Raw genomic sequence first — 9,758 nt, 5'->3', positions numbered from 1 at the left:
CCAAGTCTTAAGGGCGGTCAAAAATGGGGTATCTACACCAACTAACACAACACATTTCATAAAAAATAAATAAATTAATTAATTAATTAAAGCTTACACAACAAGGTTGTTAGTCATAAAAAAGAACGTGAAATAATGTATAACCTCTGAACCTTAGAGTTTTCCCAACTTGTGATGTTTGGTGCGGAGCTTGTTAGAAATGTGTAAAAGCATATGCCAGCAGTCATAACTACAAACATGCAATTGTTTGACAACAAGTACAATACAACACAAATGATTGTAAAATTAGTGATTCACATTATTGATGTGGGCATGAAATTGGTTATTCAAAACTTGTGGGGCATTAAAGGCAATATTTGTACCTTGTTCGCCTTATTCACACCATCAACATCCACAGGTGAACTAATGTCGTCAACTCCACTATTTCTTTTGCTATTGATGCACAATTGCATATCCCCGACCTCAGTGGCTTGAACTCCACTTCCGCGCATTTTTCCTTTTCCTCTTCCTCTTCCCTTTCCTCTTCCTCTAACGATTCCAGTTGCTCCCAATGGTTGACCAAGCTTAGTAGGAGAAGTATGCACATCGCACGCTATGTACTTTATGCCCACTGACTGAAGGTCAGGAGTGTATTTATCTTCAGTTTCGTATGTTTCCCCCAACTGAAGGCCTCCCTTCTTCTGGTTGTCCTCACCTTCTTTGATGTTCAGCTTGTGTCCATCATGGAAATGACTTTTGTCCCTTGCCAAGGTTCCCTTCACATTCTGTTGTTGGTGATCCACCCCTTGAACATCAGAAATATTACACTCCATTGGGTTAACTTTGTCAGATGGTTTGACCACGCCATCGTCATGCGCCTCCACTCCAACAGCAAAGTCCACACCCTATTTGTCCACGCCTGCCGATTGTGGTCTAGAGAATATACTTTCGATGAGGTGGTGTAGCATTTGCTTCAGTTCACCTAAATTGGTTTGTTCAGTGAACGGTTCTTTGCAGCCCAAACTGAAATGTTGAAGCAGATGCTTCAGTATTTCCTTTAGTTCAGCAACATTGGAGGAGAGGTTAATGATACACACATCATTGCCTTCCACCTAATCATACAAACACATACGTCAACTTAATCTTATAAATCATCTTCAAATGATGTGGCTCAACTGTGTCAAAATTGTGTAATGATTGGATATATTACCTTGTCATTGTCAACAACTTGCTTGCCTTGGAAATGTCACAACATCTCCATTAAATCTATTTGGTTCTAGAGAACTTGCTTCATCATTTCCTTTAGTTCTCGAATGTCGGACTCTACGTTGCTCATACGGACTTCATTGTACTGTCCTTTTTGTTGGTTATCGACATGGTGTGCATCCATGTCAGCATCATCGGCGTCACTTTCGTCGTTACTGTAATCAAACTCCACCTAATCATAGAAACACATAAATGAAGTCTAACATTGTATGTTGAAGACAAGTGGGTCGATGGTGTGAAATATGCACAGTGGTTGGAGTGCTTACCGCAATTGTTGGGAAATTTTGCTTCCTTCTGATATGTCGCAGCATCTCCTGTATTTGGGTATCAACCCAATCATGAAGTCGAGGCGTGAACTGCATTGTAACCGACGTACTTGTGGAGCTTAAACAAACACAATCAAGGTACAATAGCTGTGAACATTAAGGGACGCACCATAATTAATTTCTTCTTCCCACAAAAATCAACTATATTCAGTAATAATGACATTCATTCTTGCAATTTTGCAGCTGAATATACATAGAATACCGATTTTGTTTACGATGCTGTTGACTTTATAGGCACATATCATGCAATGTTTTTTGGAAAAAAAAAATGTATAGCAAACCAAGGACTTTATTGATGAAACCAAGAAAAAAAAAAGTTATGTACATGTTTGTATATATGAATGGCTGCAACCCGAAAGACTTTTCCCAGAATCAATATGTTTGGTTTGGTAATGGTCCTATCAAGGTTTCTTCTGTATATTCTTCTTCAACTCTACCTACAAATGTGTATAATATTTCCTGTGTCAGTTCTGTATCTGATTGATTATTCCAAACCAATGAAGATCAATCAATTATGTTCCCCTCTTCGCAACATAGGCAAATTGGTTCCTCCATTGAGGTCCGTGATACTTTTTGCCCTGTACTCTTTGTTCTTAAATTCATGACAGTGGTTGTAGAAAATATCTTTCTGCAAGTACCATACTTGGTCAGGAAGAGTGTTATTTGTCACACTCACATAGCAGGTAACATTGTATGTCCCAATCAAACCCAATTTGTTGAACCATGACAGAACAATGCATGAAACATATGAACGGGGGAATGGAAAAAACAATCGAGTTATTGGCATACCATTAGCAGGAAAACACATCCAGTTATAGCGCGATGACCTTTACTTTTATACTTGCGAACACCGTTGTGAAGGAATTTCAGTGTCAACTTTGCCCAATTACAAGCTCGCATACCATTCACGTCCTTCACAACATGAATGAACGATAGCGTCAAGGCGGTCATTGTGGTAGAACATAACACGGCCCCCAAGACGTAAAGCGTAAATTTCCTCCGAAACTCGTCCTCCACACCATCAGTCTTGGTTAGATAAAGTCTCAACTTGTTCAAAGGAATGACTCCGTTAACAACTCCAACCTCTTCGTAGATATTGGGATATGCTTCTAATGACCCAGCAAACTACACGTCATCGCCTTCACACCGTATTCCCAATAAAACATTAACTGCCTTACAGGTCAGCCTGAGTTAATGACCATGAACATTCAATGAACTACTGTCAGGATCGAAGTTCTGTACCAACCATGCGCACAAGTCGTGATCTATACGTGTACACTTCATCCCCAGGAGGCCACCAAACCCATTGTCAATGACTGCCTACTTTTGTGCTTCGTTGAACCGGTTAACTAGCTCAACAATTAACTTCAATGATATGTGGAGTTGCTTTTTACCTTTCACATTTTTTACACTTAAATTAATACAAAAATACAACCAACAATGTCAGCAAAGCAGGACCTAGCCAAATGCATATACGAAAACATGAAGTACGTAATTACCTTTTCAAACTTCGGTGCACATGGTACTACTTTGGCGTGTTTCTCAGCGCTCGCCTTAGCCATTTCTGCAAACCTCTTTTTCTCATCAGAGGGGAGTTCCTTCCACTGTTCCCCAAGCTCCTTTCTACTCTTTAAGCACGAAAGTGACAGACGTACAAAAAAAGTAACAACTATGAGTCCAAAATAACTGTAACTACAACTTATGCCAAATGCAATCCGCGTGCATTGTTGGTAATTAAATAAGATCGCAAATACAATTAACAGTTGCAAGAAAAACTCAGCGACAAAACATAGCTGGACTTTTACAACGAATTGAAATTTACAAAAATAATAGGAAGGTGACATTATTACATGCTACAATCCAACAAACGTGAAAAGCCCAGTACGACCATTCAATACAACACGTGGATAGCAACCCAGCCATGTGTTTCCATCATAGTGTATTATAGAGAATATAGATTTCCACACTCATTATTTTTTGTCGAGTGTTGTCAGGCCCTTGTATTTCCTTCAATTGTTGCTGGCTGCATGCAAGCATCATGAAGCTTATCATCACTAAATCTTAAATATGAATACATATATATATAAATATGCAAGTATGTATGTCAAACTGGCCCCAAAATCTGCATAACACACCTTTCGTACATCCGGGACTGAATCGACACCAATTTAAGCATTTTCAGACATGCGGAACGAAACCAATTTCAAACATTACAAACTGAACTTCGACAAGGCGTGTACTTTCACTGCAAAAAATGTAATTCCAGATTGTCAAAATGAACAACTAGTACCTATAACAAATGAATGGTGCAACTGGTCGCTTTCGAGAAGAGCAAGTGATAATGTCAGACATTTGGATAAGTTGTTCGCCAATTGTCTTCAATCTTTTCCTTTCCCTTTATGAAAGAGAAAATCATACAAATTAGATTGAAGGGAAAATTACAGGGGTGGTGTACACATTTTGTTCGTTGTCTAATTTGAATCGATGCACTTTAAACTCCCTCAATTCTGACACTTCATTTTAAATTTCGTGGACAATTTTGGTCAAATTGCTAATGTCGTTTGTGATTTTCATAACAAATATTGTAATGTCAATTGATTGAGATTATCTAAGTTGATTAAAGTTATAAGTTGACTACAACAAAAAGTGCAGTTGCCACGTATATGCATATTTTCTAATAAAAAACTGTGAAGAGTTGTAATCAATGGACGTAATTGAAACAAAAGTTCACAATTGACGATACAAAACGAGGCCATTCAAAATTTGTGCAAAACAAATGACACAAAGATAGAAGTATATGGGTTGCTGTAACAATTGATCCCAAAAAAAATTCAGCGTATTCCTTGGTGATGGATTTCATTTGTTTACAAACATATGTACGAAGCCAACTGGTAGCAAGTCTTGAAGGAGAAAACTAACATTGTTGGTGCGAGGTGACCAATATCCATCAGATGCAATAATGATAATTCCTGCAAAGTATTCCAATCAATATTTACAAGAACACAAAGAAACGACTTCACAGTGTGGTTGTTAACCTGAAAATTTTGCATAAACACAGACAACAAAATGCATAATTTCCCAACACATATATAAATTTTGAAACGGTCAAAAGAAAGGACACACATCCAAATTTTGTATTTAGTTCACACAGCTTACAATTGAAATAATTATTTGTACAAGCGATAAATGCATAATTTCCCAAAAATTGAAGAGGAAGGACTACATTTTGTTTTTGATTTAGGGCTGAAGGACTACATGCACATTTTATGAAGGCCCGACTACAAAGGACAAGGAAGCAACTGAACTATTTCATGACGGGGTTAAACTATCTTGACAGGATTCTGCTGTCACTGAAATTAGTGCTCATCCCAAGCACAAAAACCAGATGAAACCCCATCAAGTTGAGGGCTTCAATTTCCTACTGAGCAACTTGGTTACAGAGAATCGAGGTGGCTACATCCTAGCCCATGCTCTAGGCTCTTGAAAAACTTTGATGACAATTACTTTTATGCGGAGTTTTCTGGCCAAGTATCCCCATCCTAGACCACTGATGGTGCTGCCAAGAGGCATTCTGGCTACATGAAAGAAAGAGTTCTTCACATGGCAAGTTGAGGACATTCCACTATATGACGTCTACTATGTAAAAGCGGATAATCGAGCACAGCACCTTCGGGTGCTCAGACATTAGGCAGATTAGAGAAGAATACTTTTCCAGGCATACAAGCAAGTTTCTTCAATTGTATGTGACAATGAAACAAACAAGACTGCCGCTACCTGCCAAAAAATATTACTAACGTACGCATCCATTCTCATTCTGGACGAAGGTCATACTCTCACAAATGAAAGTACGCATTTCATGAACTCGCTCAATAAAGTCCAAACAGCCCACAACTCCTGAATGACAGCTACCTTTCTCTTCAAATGTAATTGCTATTCAACAGAAAGATGATAATTTCAAGAGAAAGGTAACCGTCATTCAAGAGTTGCGTGCAATGACAGGCAAGGTTCTCCATTTGTACGAATGAGATTTTCCTCATGAATTGCCTGGGCTTGTTGACTTTTCTACATTTCTTCACCTCAGCCCTACAACTGTGCGTGAAGTTGAAGAACTGAAGAACTTAGTTAAGAAGTTCAACATCACCTAGGATGGAAGCACACTCTATATGCACGCACAGTTGAGATCTCACCTAAAGAGTTCACCTATAGACATGTCAACCACAGAAAGAGAGGGCATTGACGATGTCCGGATGGACCACATCTTAGACAAGTTGGATATTAGAGAAGGACTGAAGGCAAACTTCTTCCTTAATCTGTTAGGCTTATGCGAATCAGAGGGGGGGAGAAGGTATTGGTTTTCAGCCATTGTCTCCAGCCGCTTAAGTTGATGGGAAGGCTAGCCATGAAAGTGAAGGGTTCGACTCTAGGAAAAGAATTGGGTATGGGGCACGAATAGCTCTATACAAAATTTGAAAATCGTCATCCTCATTTAAACTCTTTCAATTGGCTTTCCTATGTTTTAAGTTCAATACCGTCAACTATGCATGAACTTCAGCACTGAAACAAACAGTTGTTTTCTGTGTTACACGGACTCTGGTACGGGTGTCGGGTGCAGGTACGTATGTACAGGTCTGACTCATTAAATCTTACATTTAAGGGTACATGGACTTGGAAAAAAATATCATATTTTTATATTTTTAATCTAATATGTGACATAGAATGGTACTATATGTAACCTACAATGTCAAAATGACATTTATAGTAATTTGACAATAATATGCACATATAATAATTGTGTTATATACAATTATATAAGAAGTATCCGTTGAAAAGTATCCGACACATATCCCATACCCTTGTCCGACTCTTGGGTGTCCGACGCGGGTATTTGATCTATTTTGAAGAGTCTGTGTAACACAGGTTGTTTCTAAATGTGTGGGTAATTTTCTGACCACGCTGTCCGCCTAGTAATCAGCTGGAAAGCACCAGCAGAATAGATGGCTTCAACAGACCTGTAACAAAAAGAAAAGGCTCCGGCAGTGGCTCTTCCACCCGGGGGCACTCCGACGATCAAGTCAGTATATCTCTCAAAGATAATCAAGTGCTAAACTCACAACCTTGAGTATAAAACTGCATACCTTAGACCCACGGGGGTGCCTCTCTTTTATAGTTTACTCAATCCAAGTCCTACTAGAAGCCTGACTTCTATGGACTCCAATTTAGTACTTACTTTGGATTCCTCAAGAGATAAAAATAAACTCCCTAAGAGCTTTATCCTTATCTTAGCAGAAGTCTTCTCTTTTCTCTAGGACTCTTGTCCATATCCAAGTTGAGTTCCCTCTTCATTCTAGGACTCTTGTCCCTTATCCGCTTATCTCGGATTCCAATATCTTCGGAGTCAACCTCGGCCTATCCATGATAACCTCGGCATAACTACCACGACACGTGGCACGTCGGCTGACATGTCGGCGTCACCATGCCACGTGTTGGTACTCAGAAAATATATCCCCACAACTGCCCCCTAGGTTTTATTACCTCGGCATTCTGAGGTGATGGAACCTATATCGATATTTCTTTCTGCATATTGGCTCAAAAAACTGTTTAGCCGAGATCATTTATTTCAGGCCGACGTGTTCTCTTCGGAGAACAAGAACTTAAACAAATTCCCTCATGCGCATGAGCTGTCATGCATTTCTTCTCAACCGTTCCCCTTACGTGTTCTATCTTCATTGGCCCGTGTCCGTGACGCACTTGTAAGCCGTCTTTCACCTGTCTGCGCCGTCTGACGCATACGTTCCTCCAGGCGCAATAAATGCCCTGTTTTGCCGCCATTTCAAGTTTTTGATAAAACTTTTCTCTCCATCTTCATTTCTTTACTTTTGCATTCGATTTTCTGGCTCTCTCTCTCTCTCTAAACTTTCTCAAACCCGCCATTGCTCTAGCTCCAAGCTCTGCAACTGTCTTCATTCTTCCATTCCAGTGAAGCTTTCGTCGTTCCGTCTTGTCTGCAACCGTTGCCTTACCTCGGCGACTTTCATTCCGGCTTCATTTGTTCTGGTAAGCCTCTGTTCCTCTTATTCCCAATTTCTTTTATGTGCTTTCGTTTACTTACTGCCATTATTGCGCTGTTCAAACCTTTAATTTGCTGAACTTATTCATCTGGATGCGTCTATTCCATGATTTTACTCACATCTTGAACACTTGCACTGTTTTAATACTTTTCTTGCCACTATTCTTGACCTTTTACTTCTGTATTTCTTTCACTTTTGAGAACCATACCTCTGTTCTTCGTTTCTGAAACGTCATTCTTTGTTTCTTGTTTTCTGTTTTTCCTTTCCAGATCTGTGCCTTTGATCTTCATCTTCATAGTTCTTAGGCTTGGGATTTGTTTGTAGAACCTTTAATTTAGGGAAAACTGAAACAAGCCCTACCAATACTCTCCTAGGTTTTTGCCGAGGTTCCAATAACCCTTTAAGAATACCTTCTTTCTGAGACCTAGCCCTCTGATTTTAGGCCGACGTTATGGGTATATGGAGACATAGGGTAGATACCCCGACCAAACTTGAGTACTTCAGGCGGGAGTTCTCAATTCCTGCCGATGTCCATCTAAGGCTGGCTGAAGATAATGACTCTATCATGCCCACAGATGATTCAATGCCCTTTCCTATAGTATCTTTTACTGAGTGCGGACTCCGGCTCCCACTTAACATTCTTTTTCGCGAAATTCTTCACTTTTACAAGTTGAACCCTATGCAACTCGCCATAAACTCTTATCGAGTGATCAATGGCATCATAGCTTTAGCTAGGCAGGAGAACGCTAGGATTACCCTGGCCGATATTTAGTTCTGTTATACCATGTGCCCCCTTAGCCTGAAGGAAAAAGGCTTCGTTTACTATCTTAAGCCGAGGTCGACAGAATATAAAATCGTAGCTGACCTCCCAGACTCCAACAAGGGGGCTGGAGATGACTATGTTATTGCTTCGGGAAATTAGGAGTTTGGCCCAGACGAGGACGCCCATCTCTACCCTCTTCCCCGATCTATTAAAAAGGGCAAGGGTAAGAGCCCAATGTCAATACTTTAGTTGTTTCTGTTCAAGTCTTCAATATTTAATCTGTTTCTAATGTTTGTTTCTTCTTGCAGACGTTCGTAAGTTACCGAAAGACTTTCGCCAATCCTACGTTCTTAGCAAGGATCTGAAAAGGCTCTTGGACTTGCCTGTCTACAAAAGGAAAGTACCTCTCCTTCTGAACTTTATTCCGACATACAAATCCACACTGCCCGACGTCCCAAAAAGAAAGAAGAAGAGCCTATCTCCTCCCTCTGCTACCACTCTTCAAACAGCATCAACATCTCGGGCTGACCAAGGGTTAACCTCGGATCCAGCCGACCAGCCATCAACTTCAGCCCCATACTTAATCCCAATACCAGAAAGGAAGCATCGGTGACGACTCGTCAAAACTGCAGAGATGGGTCGCCCGAAGCCTGTTGCCCAAGATCTCCTAGCCGACCTTCCCACGGATGTTGACGCTCAACCGACGCAAACCATGCCCCCACCAAAGCCGAAGAGAATTAAAAAGGCTCAGCCCAAGGCCAAAGCCGCTGAGATTGAGGCTGAGGATGCTCTGCCCATCTCACAATTGGCTGAGAGTAAAAAAACTGCTTCTACTTCTGTAAAAAGGTCTACTGAGGCCAAGCCATCAGAATCCACCCAATCAAAGAAGCCGAGGTCATCCTCTGCGACGACCTCGGGTTCCAGAATACCAAAAGTCCCTTGGAGACCAGAGATTACTCTGGAAGATAAGCCAGTCCTAGCCAGCGACAGTGCTGATGACATAAACGTCGGCGTGGCCCTAAGTACTGCTCTACTCCTCCCAGGCGATCTTGAGTGAAATGCCAAGATGAGTGAGTATGAGAACTACGCCTTTATGCTGCAACACTCTGTCCAAGTAAGTGCCTTTGTGTTGAAATCTGTTCTCTCTCTTAATTTGTAAAATTTTGTAACAATTTGTGCCTTGTGTTCTTTCAGGCCATCCAATATGCCCACTCCCTCTCCATGCAAGCTTTTGAAACAAAGGAGAGGTTCGCCAACATGAAGAGGGAGGTTTCTGCCCTGAAAAAGGAAAACAAATCTCTTGAATCAAAGATGAAAAAACTGGAGGACCAAGCTGAGGCCGCCACCAAGGCCCAA

At 40.7% G+C, this 9,758-nt stretch overlaps 1 pseudogene; it reads left to right on the top strand.

Annotated features, from left to right (window-relative positions):
• Positions 1–3,870: 3,870 nt before the first annotated feature.
• Positions 3,871–5,469, top strand: LOC145805606 (protein CHROMATIN REMODELING 35 pseudogene; annotated as a pseudogene).
• The last annotated feature ends 4,289 nt before the right edge of the window (positions 5,470–9,758 follow it).

The sequence above is a fragment of the Camellia sinensis genome, chromosome 13, assembly GCF_055761805.1.
Source record: "Camellia sinensis isolate YWXY chromosome 13, ASM5576180v1, whole genome shotgun sequence".
NCBI lineage: Eukaryota > Viridiplantae > Streptophyta > Magnoliopsida > Ericales > Theaceae > Camellia > Camellia sinensis.
Note: the sequence above shows the minus strand (reverse complement) of the source record. Positions and strands in the feature narration are given on the sequence as shown.